Raw genomic sequence first — 21,571 nt, forward strand, 5'->3', positions numbered from 1 at the left:
TAGCATGTTGATGTGACAAAGTTGCTTGTTCTTTCTATGATCTGGTGTGGCGATGACATAGTTGACATCACTGAGTTTCTTCTCCACGAAATAAGGACCACTAAACTTGGCTTGAAGAGGTTGCCCATGAACCGGTAGCAGAATCAAAACCTGATCTCCTGGCTGAAAGTGGCGTAACCTGGACTTCTTATCATACCAAGTCTTCATCTTCTGAGCAGCTCCAAAATTCTCTCTCGCCAGCTGTAAAGCAGTGGACAGCCGTTCTTTGAACTTCATCACATACTCCAGCAGGTTGACGTCATCTTCCTCCGACAGCCAGCATTCCTTGAGTAGCTTAAGGGGTCCTCTTACTTCATGACCAAACAGTAGTTCAAAAGGTGAGAAGCCCAGTGATTCATTTGGAGATTCTCTTGCAGCAAACACAACGAATGGAGGACCTTTATCCCAGTCTTTCTGATGTTCCAAACAGTATTTCTTGAGGATCGATTTGAGTGTTTGATGATATCTCTCCAACGCTCCTTGAGTGTGGGGATGGTAAGCTGAAGACGTGATCTGGGTGATGCCCAACTCTTTCAGAGAATGCTTGAAAACATTTGACATGAAATTACTTCCCTGGTCTGACTGTGCCTCCTTGGGCAGACCCAACTTTGTAAAGAACCCTAGCATTTCCTTAACCACGTCCTTTGCTGAGATATTTCTAAGTGGAATGGCTTCAGGATAACGAGTAGCCATATCAATCAGGGTCAACACATGAGAAAATCCTGAAGAAGTCCTAGGAAGAGGGCCCACAATATCCACCAACACACGGGTGAATGGGCCTCAAAAGGAGGAATGGGAACTAGAGGTGCAACCTTTTCGGTCTGATTACACTTCCCCACAACTTGACAGGTGTGACAAGACTTACAATACCAGGAAACATCCCTGAAGATACCTGGCCAGTAGAAGTGTTTCAAAATGCGTGCCACAGTCTTCCTCACTCCAAGGTGTCCTGCCAAACTGGAATCATGAGCCACTCTAATGATATCCTGCCTACAAACACGAGGGATGACAACTTGATGTACAACCTCCCATTCAAAGTCGGCTGATGCTGTTGGGGGTCTCCACTTCCTCATAAGTACTCCTGACTTTATATAATAACAAGTAGAAGCACCAGCTGACTCTTCCTCACTGCAAGCAGAGTTAGCTAGACCTTTCAACTCAGGGTCAGCAACCTGCAACTCAACCAACTCTTGACGAGACAAATTATCAACACTACGGGGTACTGCCTCATCTGGTGAGTGGTCCAAATTAGCAAGAAAAGTGTCAGCTAGGATAACATCATCATCATCATTATCCTCTAAGTCACCAGTAACTTTAGACTTAGCCCTAGTGACAGCACATGCAGAGAACACATCAGGGACATCACAATCCTGGGCCGCAGCCACTGGCTCACTAGACAACTGAGGAGCTGGACACACTTGACTTCCACCAATATCATTTCCAAGTAAGAAAGTTACACCTGACATTGGGAGTGTCTCAACCAACCCAACCATAACAGAACCATTAACAAAACCAGACTCTAAATTCACTCTGCACAGAGGGACAGAGAAGTAATTATTCCCTACACCTTGTAAGATTACAGTTTCATCAGAGGAATTAACATTAGAGCCTAGAACACTGGTCAGCATAAGGGATTGGCAAGCACCTGTATCACGATATATTTTAACTGATTTCCTGTCATTACTGTCCAGAGGACTGACAAAACCATCAGACAGGAAATTAGCACATGAACTCTTGAGAGTGTCACCCACGTTACTGCTCAAAAGAGGAGCTTCATCATGAGGATTTAATTTACCCCTCAAAGCAGGTTCAGTTAACTCAGTTAAAGAATTCTGGGAACTCTCAAGGGTGGACACTAGACCAATTGACTGAATATTTAAAGACTCCTTTTTGTTCACATCACGCTGTCTCCTGAAACATTTCTCCGTAGTATGACCAAGCTTACTACAATAAGTACATTTACTTTTCTGAAATCTAGAGGTGGAGCTGGTATTTACTTCCTGAGAAACATCATCTTTATTCTCTTTCCTGTTACCTGTACTCTGAGTAGAGGCAACGTACTTACTCTCAGCTTTCCTTTTTCTTTAGAATATCTCTTGTGAGTGAGAACATATTCATCAGCTAAAACTGCAGCATCAGACAAATTATCTATTCTTTTCTCATCAAGATATAGGCTTACATCTTTATTAATACACCTTTTGAAGTCCTCCAGCAAAATCATCTGCTTAAATTTGTCAAAATCAGAATCCACATTCTTAGAATTTAACCACTGCTCTAACAGATCTTCTTTGATTTTTGCATACTCAACATGGGATTGCTTATCTTGCTTATAAGTTGTCCTAAATTTTACTCTATAGGCTTCAGGAACAAGCTCATAGGCCTTAAGAATCAAGCTCTTAACTACATCATAATTATCAGATTGATCCTGAGGCAAAGATGCATAAGTTACTTGAGCTTTACCGGTGAGAACAGTTTGAAGGAGTACTGGCCAATACTTTTTTGGGCCAATTAAAACCTGTAGCTACCCTCTCAAACAACTGAAAATACTTTGTTAAATCAGATTCATTAAAAGGAGGGACAAGTTTAACATTTTTAGCCACATCAAAATCATCAGAGCTAGATGATCCAGTTCCACCTTGTTTCATGCGATACTCATGGTCTGCCTGAATCCTAGCAAGTTCAATTTGTGCCTCCTGAATACAATCCTGAGACTCAGCCTCCTTAGCACGAGCCTGAAACTCAGCCTCCTGAATACGAGCTTTTGCCTGAAATTCAGCCTCCTTAGCACGAGCCTCCTGCAGGGCTAGCTGTAACTTAGCTAATTCAATCTGCGTTTGCTCATTTCGAGGAGTTACATTAAACAAGCTTTCATTAATCATGTCAACAATTTGATCTTTAGAATGATGAGAGCGAACAGCAATTCCCAATTGTTGAGCAACAAGCTTAAGTTCATTCTTTGTTCTGTTTTCTACATCACACACTGTTTGCACATTTGACAAAAAATCTTTGGCTTCATCAAGCATAGTAATAGTAGACATCATGAATAAATCACAGTCACAAAATATCAAGCAATATCCTTATGATAATATCCTGAATATCCTGATAAGAGGTCGCCAAATTTATGTTACGGAACAGAGAAAACTGTCCCGCAAAGTTCCAGGTTCAAAACAAAAGAGTTAGGTAAAATTACAAGTTAAAGTTTAATGCTCAAACTAACAACAAAACATTCAGGACTCATAAGGATAATGTAATGGCAAAAACAGGTTAAATATATGGTTAACTGCAATAGCCTCTATTAACACGAAATTAGCAAGAGTAAATTTATCTAAGTCAGCCCTGATAAAATGAGAATACCAGATAATACTCAGTGAATGCAAGATATATTATTACAGATACAAAATATTATTAATAAGGGCTGACACCCAAAACACATGAATCACAAAAACCTTACTAGGCCTAAGAATTAACACCTTACGCTACACAGTAAAAGAAAAAAAGTAATAACACTCATACTCAAATTACACAGCTGCTAGATGGTTGGAGACTTCCTGAGCACTCACAATAATAACAACTGTACAGAGGAGGACAGAGATGGGAACAAAATGAGGAGTAGATCTAAGTGGCAATTAATGCAGAGACTGAGCTCATTATATAGGGGCCGGCAGAGCTTGATACAACTTGTAAGAAGGACGCGCAAATGAAGCCAGAGGGGACAAAGAGTTGACACTCCTGCTCTGAACAACAGAAAGAACGACTTACTCTACTATAAGGGAGGACGGGGGAGTGAGGTAGAACACGCTCGTGATCAAACATGCAGCATACTGTACGTTAGAATTACACAAAGGATGATGAAATCATAGGCTATGTAACAATATATATATATATATATATATATATATATATATATATATATATATTTTATATATATATATATATATATATATATATATATATATATATAATTAATACTATATACAAAATATGTACACTTCATTCAGGGGGGTTAACTTGGATGTTAACTCTCCCCCCACTAAATACTGACTCCAAATTAGCAGTTCTTGCATGCATTCTGTGCATTGCGAACAGCAGTACTGCAAATACAATGCAGAAGATTATAAAGACAGTAGCTGCTGGGCTACACACATAATATGGGTTGAACATACTCAAACTCAAATCTTCCCAGGGCTTCATTGTTTCATTGATCGGTTGCATAGTTTCAAACTTAGGGGAAGTCAACTTAATACTTGTGCTCATGTTTAAGTCCATATCAGGCAGTGGGTGGAAATGTTTGTGTGTATGATTGAGAATGCCGTAGTGATTGATGGTGGATAAAGCAGACATGGCTGGTGTAAATACCGCACAGTAGTCTGGTGCTATGTATAATCCTGATGCTGATGTATGAGATGATGGTATATCTGGACAGACTATGTAAACTGAGGTGTTATGAGGGAAATAAAAAAACTGTGAGTGTCCAATGCGTTGATGGTGTACAAGTTTATCTGGAGCAAAAGTGAAGTTGCAATGATGATGAATATTGTCATTTCTGATGATAGCCATTTCACAAGAGACTGTATCAGTAGGCTGAAAAGTGAAAATGTACTCAGGACAATGATGACTGCATTGTAAGGATGTGCGGCACTTTCGTTCAATCGTTGATTCACTTGCGAAAGTGACAGTGTCCCGTCTCTTGGAGACCATGATGAGTTCGGTGTCTGTGTTGATGTTGATGATGACCAAAGTGTTGTTATTTTTATAGGGGAAGGGATGTATTTGATATACTGTGAACAGGTCTTCAGTTATGAATGGTACATGAACTACTACTGATGTTGGTGTTAGTGTTGCTTCTAAATATGTATAATATTGCATGAATTCTCTACTGCGGAACAATGGCTTCAATTCATGTTTATGTATGCCTTGACTAATTATCTGACGTAGCTCATGAACTGGGAGTAAGTCAATTGTGATCTTGCCATCACCAGCATTCGAAATTCCTTGCATAAGTGCCCTGAAACGATCTCTAGTGTTCTCTAATTGTAGTAGAATCGTGTCAATATGTTCTGTGATGATGGAGAAATGTTGGAAAAGTGTAATGTTTCCTTCCATTTCATTTATTTTATCTACACTCTCGAGAGCTATGTTTTCTGCTTTTTTCAGATTTTTCACAATTGTCTTCATTGCTGAGTTCTGTCCTGTGATGAATTTATCTTGGTATGTTAGTATCTGAGCTATCTCATTAAATTTGTTGTTTATTTCTTTAAGGTCATCCTCTGTAGCCAATCCAAAGATGTTCCCAAGAACTGCGCCACCCAGGTCGAACAAACCGCGCTTTTGGCGAGTACGTGTGATGTTGTTCCTGTCGCTCAGTACCTCCGTTCCATAAGATGGGAGATCTTGGATCATGATGAGCATAGTTGACTTTGCCTGTTCTAGTTTCCATTTCGCTAACTTTACCATTGCATTCACTTCCTTTGTGTTATGTGCTTGTGAAACATAATTTCCTAACATGAAGTCCAGAGTTTGCATCGGCATCGCAAGTCTGTCTAGATAAGTAGGTAATTCATACAAGTAATCTAGACTTATTTCAGTACTCATGACGTCCTTAACGATTGTAGTCGTGGCCGTTGGAGCTATGAGGCATCCTTGTCGTACTATGTGTTGGGGGTCTAAGTGCGCATATCCTCGTGCTATGTAGAGGAGAATCCATAGTATAAGTTCCTTCATCGTAACCTACCGGAAAAAAAAAAAAAAATCTATTAATTTCCTAATATGGTCATGCTGTGGTCGATGATAGTGATGATGTGCGTTACGGTTGATTGTTATTTCATTTATAGAAGGAGTTTAAATCGATATTTAATTCTCGTAAATGATATACTGTAGATTTGATTGGAACAGTTGCACCTATGTTCGATTGTTTGGTATATGACCTTAATTTCTTTTTGTAATCAATGTTGTGTTCTTGCTTGGTTTCTTGAGGTACGTTCGCCTGTTCGGTTGTATCCGAGGCTGAATAATTACTGGATAATTCCCTTGAAACTCATTTTAAATGGTCAATATGAACCTGTTTCTCTTCGCCACTCGAAAGTGACTTAATTAAAACTTTGTTTGCTTTTATGTTAATTACTCTGTATGGGCCCTCAAATTTTGGGGATAATTTATTGTCTCTCGTATGAATGATACCGTAAACAATGTCTCCTAAGCTGATAGGTGATTCTCTTGCCTTCTTGTTAAATGCCTCCGTCATTTCTTCCTTGGACATCGTTAATTGTTTTTTGACTCTTTTGTGAATGTCCTGGAATTCACGTAAACGGAGTTTAGAGTAATCATCGTAATTGTATATGGGCATGCTGTCACCTTCTAGGAGCTCATATGGTAATTTTTTATCTGTTCCATATATAATGAAATGTGGTGTGTCACCTATGGATTTATTTATAGATCCATTAATTGAGGCTTCTACTCTGGGAATCCAATCATCCCAGCTTGCATAATTTTCACTGAGAATGTGTCGTAGCACATCTAATACTTTTTTATTTTGTCTCTCTACCAACCCATTCGATGCTGGGTGATAGGCTAAAACGTTAACCTTTTTGATGTTGTATTGTTTACATATTTCTTGTAAGATCTCAGAATTAAATTCTCCTCCATTATCACTTATTAGTACCTTTGGGGTAGTAAAGCGACATATTACATTATCTGGTATTGCCTTTGCTACTGTCTCTGCTGTCTTATCTTTAATTGGAGCTAAAATGACATAACGGGAAAATGATCCGTTGCTACGAATAAGTATAGGTTATTATTGTATGATAATGGCATCTTGAGTAAATCAACAGCGACAACGTCCCATGGTTGATGTAGTACAGGGTAATTACCCATCGGTGCAGGTGTGATTGGGTATCCTTTGTGTTTCGCACATGATTCGCATTTGTCTATATGATTGTTTATATCTTTTCGTAATGAAGGCCAGTAATATAACAGCTGGGCTTGGCTGAATGTCTTATCCTTTCCAGGATGTCCTGCATGTGGGCTATCGTGTATCGTTCGTAATACTTGGGGTATCATGTCATTAGGTACTACCAACGGTTAGTATTTCTTTGGCGTTTTGGTTGTTTAGAGTTAATCTTGTATAATGTATTATTGACCATTGTGAATTGTTCGAGTGGGACATGCAGTTTGGGTAATTGTATGTCATCTCCACTTTCTAACTTGTATATAACTTTAGACCATATTGGGTCAAGTCTTTGTGCCTTTGCGATATCCTCGTGGTTTGGGATATTTCCTTTGAGATCTTACGCCGCGACCTGAATTGTGTTCGGGTTCCTAGATAATGCGTCAGCTACTATGTTCATTTTACCTTGTATATAATGAATTTGTACATTGTAGTTTTCAGCTGTACATTTCCATCTTGCTCTCCTCCCAGAAAGGAGTTTTTCTTTAAACATACCCACCAGTGGTTTATGGTCGATGAATAAGTGGATTTCGTAACCATATACCAAATCTCGAAACTTTTGTAATGCAAAAACCACTGCAAGTGCCTCTAAGCCTGTAGTGCAATAATGTTTCTCTGCACCTCTTGTTTGTCTGCTGGCAAATGCAATTGGTTGATTTTTTCCTCTTTTATCTTCCTGCATCAGTACAGCTCCTAATCCTTTAACTGATGCGTCTGTACAAGTAAGAAATGATTTTGTGTAATCTGGATATGCTAAACAAGGTGCATTTGTTAGTTTAATTTGTAGATTGTTAAATGCCCTTTTTTGTTCTTCTTCCCATTGGAATACAGCATCTTTTTTGAGTAGTTGGAATAGAGGAAAGGCTATTTGAGAGAACTGTGGTACGAATGACCTATAGTACCCAGCCAGACCTAAAAATTGTCTAACTTCGTCAGTCGTAGTGGGTTCAGGAAAATCTCTCACTGCCTGTATTTTGTCATCAGTGGTGTGAATACCACCAGAACTTAATTTGTGGCCTAAGAAATTTATTTCCTTAAAGCAAAATTTGCATTTAGAAAGTTTAATTTTTAAACCAGCATCACTAAGCTTTTGTAAGAGTAAGTCTAATTTCCTGAGATGATCCTTAATATTCTTCGTTGCGATTATAATATCGTCAAGATAAACAAATATTCCTTGTCCTAAAATTCCGGACAATACGTAATTCATAAGACGCTGGAATGTGCCTGGGGCTGTCCTCAGTCCCATTGGCATTCTTGTATATTGATAATGGCCTCTGTTTGTTGAAAAGGCAGTGTATTTACGTGACTCCTTCGATACCGGAATCTGATAATAGCCGTTTAGGAGATCAATGGTCGAGAATATATTATTCTCAGGACCGATATTCTGTAGAACGTCGCTTAGCAATGGCATGGGAAATCTGTCTGGGATTGTGTGATTATTTAGTTTACGGTAATCTACTACCGCACGCATTTCTCCATTTCGTTTGGGCACGAAGAATAATGGGGCATTCCACGGGGAGACTGAAGGCTCAATAATTCCAAGTTTTAACATTTCAACAACATACTGATTTGCAAGTGTATATTGGGAGTGTGGTATGCGGTAAGCTGGTACGAAAATTGGTGGTGTTTCTGGGTGCACATTAATCATGTGATTAATCAAGTTAGTACACCCTAATTGTTCTCAGGGCAATGCTACGGTGTCCCTGTGTGTTTCCAGCAGGGTTAACAAATCATTTTCTTCATTCACCTGAGTGAATTAAATTCTCTTTTATTCTTTCTCTATCCGTAGATTTTATCTCACTTGTCACTCCAGCTATAACTATTTCCTTCACAGGGGCGGGACATTTTTCAATATTAACTATGCAAGTTCCCTTTTTCAGCAACTTCCCCATTCATGTGATTAATTATGAATATCTGAGTTTGCCCTTCGTCGTTCGTATGACATAATGCCTTTTCTACTGACAATCCCTTTACATAATTCTTCTAAGACAAGAACAGTACTATTCCTTAATTCGCTCTTTAAGGTAACTTTCATGTAGGAATTAGGTGGTATAACTAAATCATTAGTGAGATGGGGTGGAAAAATTGATAAATCAGCACTGTTATCTGGGTCACAAATTCTGGAGGATGGGGTTGGTGGTGGGAGTGGATCTATACACTCATCTGTTTGTGTATGTTTGTTTAAGCCTTTAATATTACCAGTTCTTTTTGGCTCTCTTCTTCCAATCGGTGAGGGCTCTGAAGGTATTTCCTCTATGAATTCATTGTCAAAGTCTATTCCATTCATTTGTGGGAGTATGGTTATGTTCTCAGCTCTCATGGATCTTAAGCCCAGTAACATATGAGCTTTAATTGCTAAGTTTTCAACCATATAGAAAAATGCAGAGAATGGTCTTGTAGTCTCTGTGAAACTGATATTTAATCTTATCATACCTTTCACTGTAATTTGTTGTCCATCTACTGTGTATAAATCTAAATCAGCTTCATCCAAAAAAGTTACTTTCTTTTTATTTTTGAGAATTCTATTTAGTTCTTCATGTGTTATTAAGTTCACTGGAGAGCCTGTATCTAAAAATAAGGAAACGTTTTGATCCTCACATACAGCTGGTATCAAGATACACTCATTTCCCAACATGCCTCCTGTGTGAATTTTAGACTTGTTTTTCTTTACGTTTGTTCGTTTTTTGTCATGACTTGGTCTTCCCTCGATTTGAACATAGACACAATTTTTTCTACTGTTTTGCAATCACTGGTCCAGTGCCCTTGGTATCTATGATGCCTACAGTAAGGACCAAATCCTTGTGTCTTTTGCTTGTCCTCTTTTGCTTTGATAAAGCATTCATACCTTGTGTGTCCTGGTTTAGCACAATAATGACATAGAATGGACCTATCCCTTGACTGTGACCTACGATGTGATTTCCCATAAGTAGTGTTGTTTATGGCGCGAGACCTGCTTGGGCTGCGCGAAAACTTATGAAACTGCCTGTAGCCTGGCGTCAGTGATCGAGGCCTCGTCATGTTTGGTTGTTTGGTCTGCCTGCTTTCGGGTCGCGATCGATTTTGTTCTCTGTTTGGGGTCGGTGTAGATATTTTCACAGCTGATACTGTCTCAGGTATCGTCATTCTACCAGAATGTGCATGTGTGTCGACCATACCTGCTTTACTGCACTGCATCTCTACCTCGTTCATTAAGTCTAGCAAGCACATTCCTGGGGTGTACGCGATCGTCTTGGCGATCTCAAGGGTCCTATCAGGTAATTTACACAAGGCAGCTACATAACCAATGATGTCCACGACGAGGTCTGGGGACATCTTTCCATCATCTGTTATCCAATTTGAGTTTTCCAAAGTAACTAACAATGTTCTTTTGATTGTGGAGACATCAGCAGTTATTTCACTGAGCACATGGTTTGTAGTGTGCTCCCTTACAAAATCTACAATTTTATGTAATTCTGGAATTATACCTGGCAAGAAGTTCATACCTCCAGAAAATTTCTTCAAAAATTCAGTTTTAAATTCATCATATGTCCTAGCCCTATGGAGCTTGTCTGAGCGAAGTAAATTGCTTGCTGGACATCTTTCCTGGCTTATGCAAGATGAAAAAAATAGCAATTTTCTCTTGTTCATCTAGTATGTGGCGCTTGATGAACATTTGTTCGCACTGACTGACTAATGAAATGACATCAATGCGATCTTTGTCTATGCCAGAGAATTTTTGGGCAGTTTTATCCTCGTGATACACAAACACTTGAGGTGTGGTTGTTAGATCAGCGGTATTTGTTTCTTGATTCATTTTCACTGTTTGCTCTGTTAATTCAACTTGGACGTGTTTATCATTGTGTGAGGGAATGGTGGAATATGTACGACCGGACCGGTGAACCCTGTTAAGTATATTGGCATACGTGTGCAAGTCAGCGACAAAGTCTGCACTTGCTACGTCAGAGGGGGTTTCCCACTCATCATCTGAAACTGCCATATTTGTTTCTTGGTCTTTAGTTTGTGGTGAGGTTTGTACAAGGGGTGGGTTGCCTTGGTGCTCTCTTAATTGTGAGTCTGTTGTTGTGGCAAATTGTGTGTCATCTGGTGTGTTGCCTTGGTGCTCTCTTAATTGTGAGTCTGTTGTTGTGGCAAATTGTGTGACATCTGGTATTAACTTGGGTGGTGGCGAAAATATTCCTGTCATTAAGATATGGTGCTATGAAATACGCCTCTTGTTTATTTATGTCCTCGTGTGTGAGAGACTGTTAACATTATCAAGACAAATAAAAATAGTCCCATACTATTCTTTATCTCTCCTTTGTCATTCCATGACAAATGGGAACCAAGATTATCAACGTACAAACAACTCAAGTATCCCACCGCTGCCACCAAATGTCATAAAAAGACTTTGTAGTTACTTGTGGAGAAGTTATATTTATATATATATATTAGACATGTAGACGAGCGGTTGTTATACTTGAGTTGTTTGTACGTTGATAATCTTGGTGTCCATTTGTCATGCAATGACAAAGGAGAGATAAAGAATAGTATGGGACTATTTTTATTTGTCTTGATAATGTTAACAGTCTCTCACACACGAGAGAAGTTAAGTAGAGTCCCGCTAGCTACCTCCTGTCTTGCTCTCTCTCTCTCTCTCTCTCTCTCTCTCTCTCTCTCACTCTCTCAAGTTGCTAAGCCTTCCTCCCTACACCCTGCCGATTCTATGGCCTCTCTTCTTCTGAGCTCCCTTTCCTAAATTCTGGTGAAACAGGAGTCGTGTCACGTGCGTTCCCTGTGGTTGGAAAGTTCTAGAAGCCTGTGTGTGAGTATGTGTGTATGTGTGTGTATGGTCAAGAAGGCTTTGTTTTCCTGCTGTATCGCTGACAAACTAACTGCATCATCTCCTGACTGGCTACTTCATAATCTGTCATCAGTTTTTCCTCAGTGTAACTTGCAAGATCATTTCCCATTCCCAGGCTCGCATAGAGCTGTCTATCTGTCTATTTATCTATCTATCTAGTATGATTTGTAAATATAATATGGACTCATAACAAGGATACTTATTGACAGAGTTAGGGAAATACCATCGGAATTAGTTGGAGGGGAACAGTGATGTTTCAGGAAGGGAAGAGGTTGTGTTACTCAGATATTCATCTTAAAGTGTTTAGTGGAAAAATTTCTAGAGAAAGGAAAGAAGTTGTATGCTGCCTTCACGGATTTGGAGAAAGAATATGACAGAGTGGATAGATAAGGAATGTGGAAAATATTAAAAATATATATATATTTTTTTTTATGCGAGGAAGAAGGAACCAAAGGCCATGAGCCCGCAGTAACAGTTCCCTCCAAGAGAAAAACAAAATACAATAGAGAGCCAAATTCAAGATCCGATCATTTTGAGATGCCTGGACACACTGTGTTTGAAAGACTGGAGATCATAGGCAGCAGGAAATACAGACAGAGGGAGACAGTTCCAGAGTTGACCTGTTGCATAAATGAAAGACTGGGAGTAACGGTTAACTCTTGCATTAGAGAGCTGGACAGAAAAAGGATGAGAGTTTGCTGCCAGACGGGTGCTACACGCCCGTCGTAGAGGTGGAGGAATGCAAGCAGACAGTTCAGAGGAGCAGTGACCATTAAAGTAGCGATAGAAAAGAGATAAAGATGCAACAGTGCGGCGAAGAGACAGAGGTTGAAGGGAGTCAGTAAGAGGAGGAGAGTTAATGAGACGAAAAGCCTTTGACTCCACCCTATTAAGAAGAGCTGTATGAGGGGAGCCTCCCCATACATGAGAGTTGTACTCCACACAGGGGCGGATAAAACCCCTGTATAGAGTCAACAATTGTGCAGGGGTAAAGAAAGAGCGGAGTCGGCTTAGCACACCCAATCTCTTGGAAGCAGATTTTACAAGAGATGTAATATGATCTTTCCAAGATAAGTCCCGAGTAAATGAAACCCCAAGCATGTTCAAGGATGATGCAGGATTAAGCTGAATATTATTAAACATTAGTGGGTATACCTGTGGAAGATTTTGTCGGGTTGAAAGGTGCAAGAACTGAGTCTTAGCTGCATTAAAGACAACCATATTATTTTTATCCCAGTCAGAGATACGAGCCAAGTCAGACATTAGGTGTGCCATAGCCTCATCCCTTGTTTGTTGAAGTAACTGTTGAGATGGGCGTTGCGGGAACCGAATGGAAAGGTGAAGGGTGGAGTCATCAGCATATGAGTGGATAGGGTTAGATGTACAGCTTAGAAGATCATTGATGAATAAAAGGAAGAGAGTTGGTGATAGGACAGAGCCCTGAGGAACACCATTGTTGATAGATCTAGGAGAAGAACGATGGCCGTCTACAACAGCAGCTATAGAACGACCAGAAAGGAAGCTAGCGATGAAGGCACAGATAGAAGGATAGAAACCGTAGGAGGGCAGTTTGGAAATTAAAGATTTATGCCAGACTCGATCGAAAGCCTTTGAGATGTCAAGTGCAATGGCAAAGCTTTCGCCAAAGTCCCGAAAGGAGGATGACCAGGAGTCTGAAAGGTAGGTGAGAAGATCGCCAGTGGAGCGTCCCTGACGGAACCCATACTGACGATCAGAAAGAAGGTTGTGATAGGAAAGATGCCTTAAAATTTTTCTGTTAAGAATTGACTCGAAAACTTTTGAAATACAGGACGTTAAAGCAATTGGACGATAGTTGGAGGGTTGGGAGTGGTCACCCTTCTTTGGGACTGGCTGAATGAGAGCAAACTTCCAGCAAGAAGGAAAGGTACAAGTTGACAGACAAAGACGAAAGAGTTTGCCTAGGCAGGGTGTAAGCACAGAAGCGCAGTTCTTGAGAACAACAGGAGGGACCCCATCAGGCCCATATGTCTTGTTAGTACTGAGGCCAGTGATGGCAGAAAATACATCAACTGAAGAAATTTTAATGTCAGCCATGAGGAAGTCAGAGGGGGGAAGTGATGGAGGAACAGCACCGGAATCGTCTAAGGTAGAACTGGAGGAGAAAGTCTGTGCGAAGAGATCTGCTTTATCAGTAGAAGAAATAGCTACAGAACCATCAGAGTAGAAAAGAGGAGGGAAGGATGATGAGGTAAAGTTGTTAGAAAGATATTTGGCAAGATGCCAGAAGGAGCTGGAAGAATTCGAGTTGGAGAGTTGAGAGCATTTAGTATGGATGAAATTATTTTTAGTAGAGCGAAGAACAGACTTAGCACGATTCCGGGCAGAAACGTAAGGATGATGTGATTCAGGGGTGGGTTGGCTCCGGTACCTTTTGTAGGCCCTCTCCTTGTTGCGGACAGCATTAAAACAAGCGTGATTAAACCAAGGCTTTCTTGCGTTAGTCAAAGGATATGAGAAAGGAATGTATGCTTCCATGCCCGAGAGAATAACCTCCGTAATGCGCAAGGCACACTCAGATGGCTCACGGCCATGGAAGCAATAATCATTCCAGGGAAAATCAAAGAAGTACTGCCTGAGGGCCTCCCAGTCTGCGGCTCCAAAATGCCACAGACGACGTTTCCCTGGAGGGTCCACAGGCCGTACCGGAGTGATAGGACAGTTTAAGGTAATAAGGTTGTGATCGGAGGAGCCCAACGGAGAGAAAAGATTAACAGAGTAAGCAGAAGGATTAGTTGTGTGGTGTAAATGGAAAGCTGTTGAATGCCGTGAGGAGTATGTATGAGGGTGAGAGGACTGCAGTGCTTGTGGATGGTGAGCTGAGTGAATTTTTATATCTGAATGTTGCATTGAAACAGGAATATGTCATGTCTCCATAGATATTCAGATTGAATATGGATGGATTTATAAAAGAGATACAAATTAGGACAGAGGATGTTGAAGCGCCCCTAATGAGAGAGGGCGGCGTTTGGAAACATCCTGTTCTTTTGTTTGCAAATGATACTGTATTGTTAAGTGAAGACGAAGGGGAATGAGTCTGGGAGAGTGTGTAAGAAATGGAATCTAATGGTGAATATAGGGAAGAATAAAATTTTGATCTTCGAGAGATATGGGGTCACTGAATGCACAGTAAGGCTGCGTAGTGAGGACGTGGAAAATGTGAGTCCATTTAAGTACTTGGGTAGAGGGATGAGTAAGGATAGAAGTTTGATGAAGGAAGTGCTTGAAAGGGTACAATAGGGAAGAAAGGTTGCCGGTTCATTGAAAGCAATGATAAGAAATAGGGAAGTGAGCATGGAAGTAAAAAGGTCGCTGCATGATAGTATTGTGATTTCTACTCAAATGTATGGAAGCAAAGCATGGACCTTGTTGGAAAGACACAAGTCAAGATTGAGAGCAGTGGAAATGAGCTATTTGAGAGGAACATGTGAAGTTACATGGAGAGACAGACTGACAAATGAGGAAGTGAAAGTACGTTGTGGTGTGGATGTGGATGTGGTAGAAAGCATTTGGAGAAATACATTGAGCTGGTCTGGCCGTGTGGAGAGGATGAAGAGCGAAAGACTAACTAGGAGAGTGAATGTGAGTGAGGTGGATGGGGATAGAGGGAGGGGGAGACCGAGGCTGAGATGGAGGGATGGAGTAGAGGTGTATGAGAGAGGAAGATATAACTGGGGGTTGGGCAGCTAAATGGCAAGGGACAGGGTGACATGGAGGCGATTTGTTTGTTGCCATCCCTTACGGGATTAAGGCGTTTGGTTATGGTCAGGTAGACAGATAGTATAGCGTAGTTTCCCTCAATATCAAGTGAGTTAGTGAGGTGCACCAGACTTAGCTGAAACATGATTTTTTTTTTTTTTTAACAATTTGATGTCTGGCACATCCAGATTTGGACACCAGGACCATGACTGTGTCCCATGAGCACACTGTGGCTCAGTGACTGACAGTTATCCACCTGTAATCACTTAGAGCGGGTGTTCATGGCTGCTAGGCTCTGGTAACTTCGACATAAAACTCCTTACATCATCGATATTGTCGCCGAAATGAAAATACTGTTGGTGAAAAGTATATGCAAGTATTCAGGTTCGTAGCCAGGGGCAGGGGTGGCGCGCCAACCCTGCCCCACTCCTCCCTTTGAACGCCCGAGCACCACCTGACTGAAGTTATCAGTTTTAAATCATTTCTTTCAATTGTTTGGAGACCTTCTTTTCTCCAGTTTGGGAGTATTGTGAATAATTAAGCTTAATACACTTAAATTTATTGTAATGTTTGGCAACATAATGTCTATCTATCTATCTTTTGCCAGACGCCATAATCCTGTAAGGGGTGGCCATTTGACTTTGAGTTATCGGTTTTACGGGGAGGGGCACTAACCCTCCACCAACCCACTTGTTGACACGTAGGGAGCACATATGGGTTGGTTATATGGTTACCACCCAGCATTGTAAATGATTTCTTGGCTTACAGGAAACCATTTGGCTTGTCACTCCATGTAAAGCCACCTGTAATGGAAAGAAGAGCAATAAGAAGCGACAGGAAGGATGGGAGATACAGGAAGAGAGGAGGGCAGGCACAGAAAAAGAATGATAAAGGCTAAGGAAGAAGTAGGCAGCACTACATCAAGTGAGTGGATGATGGTCGCCACCATCTACCAACAAACATAATGTACAAATTGAAAAAAAAAAAAAAAATTGCCATGCAGCTACGAATTTCCCAAAAAGATTCGTCGGAACACTGTTTAAAATTCCCATATCCGCATAAATGCTAAAACAATAATATTTTTCACACTTAACTCGTAATAATAACTATAAATTTGGGGAAACAGTTGGTTCATTATACCTTACAGTATTGCTGCAATTTCTAAGTTAATAAAAATTTCTTATGGGTTTTCATTTTATAAAGATCAGAATACATTTCAATTAAAAAATATTTATTTGTAAACTTAAACCAAATATAATTAAAAGCACATGGTAGATAACCATTTCTCTGTTTTATTAACCTTACTCTTAAACTCCCGGTAGACAGCAACTCTTTGTTACATGTCGCCCATTTTATGTTTTTTTCCGTACCAACTCATTAGTTAATTGCAGAAAGTTTCATTAATACCCATACAGTTGATTTGCCATTTCCCCCAATTTACAACACTAACTGTTTTGAGTAAAAAATATGATATTTTGGAATACATCCATGACATACAACACAAACCACCTGTACACTAACTTCATTTGGCACAAGATATTCCTCAAATACTGAAACAAAAATGGATGAATAAAGTATGTATGGTGAGGCAAGTGAGAAGGATTATACCTTTTTTTTTTTTTCTTCTAATCAGTTAATGACGAAATTTTACCCCAGATCTGTTGAGTGACTATCAGAGGTTGTCTCTGTTGTTGTTGATTGTCAGTGTGGTAGAGCGATTAATTTTGAACGCTTCTGGAGTGGCTGAGTGGTCAGCGACAGCGAAGTTTCTGGTCCGTTAGCGCCAGGGTTCGAATCCTGGTGCAGGCAGCTGGCATCACTCAACTCGGATGTTCATTAACTCTTCACGAGTTGGTAGGTAAGGTGAGTACCTAGGGTAACACCTAGGGGAGGTAAATGTGCCAACCTGCTTGATGCAGTGGGCTTATGTCTCAGGATATTCGATGCTCAATGGCTTAAGCTGAGCGCCTCATAGCGTCTGATACCAGCTTTACATTTAGTTTCTGGGGACTGGGTAAATTTATACATGTCCTACTTCACAGTACTTTAGAGTAATAATTTCTAATGATTTTGTGCTTTCCATTACCTGGAGCTTGACATAGAGTGGAAAATTGGATGAAAATGATAACAATTACATATATATATATATATATATATATATATATATATATATATATATATATATACAGTACATATGCGTGTGTGTGTGTGTGTGTGTGTGTGTGTTTATCCGTCTATTGCTAAACGCCTCAAGCCCGTACGGGGTGGCCACAAACAAATCGCCTCCATGTCGCCCTGTCCCCCGCCATTCCACTGCCCTGCTCCCAACTCACACCACCTTCTCTCATATACCTCTCTACTCCATCCCTCCATCTCATCCTCGGCCTCCCCCTCCTTCTCCCCCCCTCCACCTCACTCACATATACACTCCTCGTCAGTCTCACACTCTCCATCCCCTCCACATGGCCAAACCACCTCAGTGTGTTCATCCTAACGCTTCCTATCACATCCACATGCACACCACAAAGCTCCTTTATATCCTCATTTCTCAGCCTGTCTCTCCATGTGACTCCACAGGCTCCTCTTAAATAACTCATTTCCACTGCTCTCACTCTTGACTTGTGTCCCTCCAACAACGTCCAAGCTTCACTTCCATACGTTAGAGTTGGTATCACAATACTCTCATGTAGTAACTTTTTCACTTCCATGCTCACTTCACTGTTTCTTTTCACTACTTTCAAGGAACCAGCAACCTTTCTTCCTTGTTGTACCCTTTCAAGCACTTCACCCTCCAAACTTCCATCCTTACTCATCACACTCCCCAAGTACTTAAACGTACTCACATTTTCCAATTCCTCACCATCCAACCTCGCTGTACATTCACTGACTTCACCTCTCTCAAAGACCATCACTTTACTTTTCCCTACTTTCACCTTTACATTCCGTTTCTTACACACACTCCCAAACTCATCCACCAAGCCTTATAGCTCCCCTTCCTCTTCACTTAACAACACAGTATCATCTGCAAACAACAGTACAGGGAGTTTCCAAACACCACCCTCTCTCATTAGGGCCACTCCAACATCCACTGCCCTACCTTATATCTCTTTTATTACCCCATCCATGTACAGATTGAACAACCATGGAGACAGGACACATCCATGTTTCAACCCAACCTTCAAAGAGAAAAATTAACTCAGTTCACTATCCACACGCACTGTAGCCTTAGCACCATCATACATACTCTTCACAGCATTCAACAGCTTTCCATCTACTCCATATATTCTTAATACTTTCCACAATCCTTGTCGATCCACCCTGTCATATGCTTTCTCCAAATCCATGAAGTCCGCATACAACTTCTTTCCCCTCTCAAGAGACTTCTCCACTAAAGATCTAAGAATGAATATCTGATCTACACAGCCTCTTCCCTTCATAAAGCCTCCCTGCTCTTCACCAACTAATTCCTCTGTTATTTCCCTAACTCTGTCAGTAAGTATCTTACCACACACTTTTCATATTACAATAAGAAGACAAATGCCCCGATGATTACCACACACTTCTTTCTCCCCTTTTCCTTTGTATAAAGAAATAATTATACCTGACTTCCAATCCTCTGGGACTCTACCTTCCTCCTAGGCCAATCTGCACATCTTCCACATCCATTCTACTATCTCTCCCCCATGCGTCAGCATTTCACCACACACTTCATCAATTCCTGGGGCTTTCCCCAATTTGACTTTCTACCTTGCTTCCACAACTTCTATCTTACTGATTTCTTCCTGTCTTCTCACCTCCCTCCTTCTCCCAGCCATTCTCCAGCCACTTATACTCTCATTACTTCCATTCTCTATGTTCAACAATTCCTTAAAGTGTTCTCTCCATCTGCTCACTTTTTCTCCCTTCTCCACTAGTAATCGCTCTTCCTTTCTAAATATAACTCTCCCTTGTGCCTCTCAATTTCTTCCACGCCCCTATTTCTCATTCATTCATTGTATGCTTTCTTCTTTTGAGCCACAGCCTGTCTCACCTCTTCATTCCACCATGTTGTTCCTTGCACCCCCTTCCGTCTTCTCTTCACCCCACGCACCATATCACATGCTGCACATATTTCGTCTGTGAATATCTTGCACACACCTTCCACGTCCCCCATCTGCTTCAATTCATATTTACCCCATCGTTCCTCCACTTTTGTCTTATATTCTGCCTTTTTCTCATCCTCTTGTAACCTTTCCACTCTCCTTGCAACTACTCTTTCCTCCCGTCCTTCCCTTCTTCTATTTCTCCATCTTGGATCTTGATTCTGGCCACCACCAAGTAGTGGTCAGAAAGTCCACTCCCCAAACCTCTATAAGCTTTCGCATCCATTACACATCTTCACATCCTTTTATCCACACACACATAACCAATCATTCCCTTCTCATCACTCGCCATGTATACCTGTGGATTATTTTGTGCCTGAAGAGGGTTTTGGTTATCACCAACCCTTTCCCGGTACAAATGTCCACTAACGCACTGCCATTCTCATCTATCTCAGCAGGCACACCCCACTCACCAACTATTCCATCCACCTTCACATTCCCTACTTTACCATTCATATCACCAATCAAAAACACTCTCTCATTCTTTCCAAAATTTTCCATGCACACTTCCACATTTGTCCAGAACTCTTCTCTCACTCTAATTGCACGATCGTGCGTTGGCGCATACACGCACAGAATCGCCGACATTTGTGTGTGTGTGTGTGTGTAATAAATTTATATATATATATATATATATATATATATATATATATATATATATATATATATATATATATACATATATATATATATATATATATATAGAATCGCCGACATTTGTGTGTGAGTGCGTAATAAATTTATATATATATATATATATATATATATATATATATATATATATATATATATATACTGTATATACTGTATATGGATGTGGTAGGAAGCGTTAGAAGAAACACATTGAGATTGTTTGGCCATGTGAAGAAGATGGAGAATGAGAGACTGACGAGGAGAGTGTATGTGAGTGAAGTGGACAGGGAGAGAGGGAGGGGGAAGCCAAGGATGAGATGGAGGGATGGAGTGGAGAGGTAAATGAGAGAGGAGGGTGTGAGCTGGGAGCAGGGGAGGGAAATTGCGGGGGACAGGGCGACATGGAGGCGATGTGTTTGTGGCCACCTCGCATGGGATTAAGGCGTCTGGCATTAGACAATAGATAGATATATCATCATCATCATCACTATCATCATCATCCAATCCTACGTTGCCCCATGAGGAACGTAGAAGCCCGGGGCTAGGCAAATTGATCCTGACATTTAAGTTGAGAGTGACCATCCTCACTCATCCCTAAGTGGCATTACGTGAGCAATAAACCCCAACCACTCCTTGAATATAAACCTACCCTGCCTCAATCCGATTGGAACGCCGTAATTACCCACTAAACCACCAGGCGCCAAAATTTGGTTATATGGTTACCACCCCGCGTATTAAATGGCTTCCTGGTGTACAGGAAACCATTTGGCTTGTCACTCATTGTAGAGTCACCCACAGTCAGAAGGAAGAGGAAAGAATGAAGGAAAGACAGAAGAGGAAGTGAAAAGTCACCCGTAGACAGAAGGACGAGGAAAGAATGAAGGAAAGAAAGGCAGGAGAGGTTGGTAGTAAAGAAGGATGGAGGAGAGGAAAGGCCAGACACTCGAGGGCAGCGTTACATCGACTGAGTGGATGGTGAGCGCCCCCACCTACCACACACACACACACACACACACACACACATTATATATATATATATATATATATATATATATATATATATATATATATATATATATATATATATATATATATACATATATATATACATATATATATATATATATATATATATATATATATATATATATATATATATATATATATATATATATATATATATATATATATATGCGCTCTGAAACAACTGCCATAATTAAGTTATTTTGGATAGCC

This window comes from Coenobita brevimanus, chromosome 39 (assembly GCF_032717465.1).
Source record: "Coenobita brevimanus isolate Jiangsu-jjx chromosome 39, ASM3271746v2, whole genome shotgun sequence".
Taxonomy (NCBI): domain Eukaryota; kingdom Metazoa; phylum Arthropoda; class Malacostraca; order Decapoda; family Coenobitidae; genus Coenobita; species Coenobita brevimanus.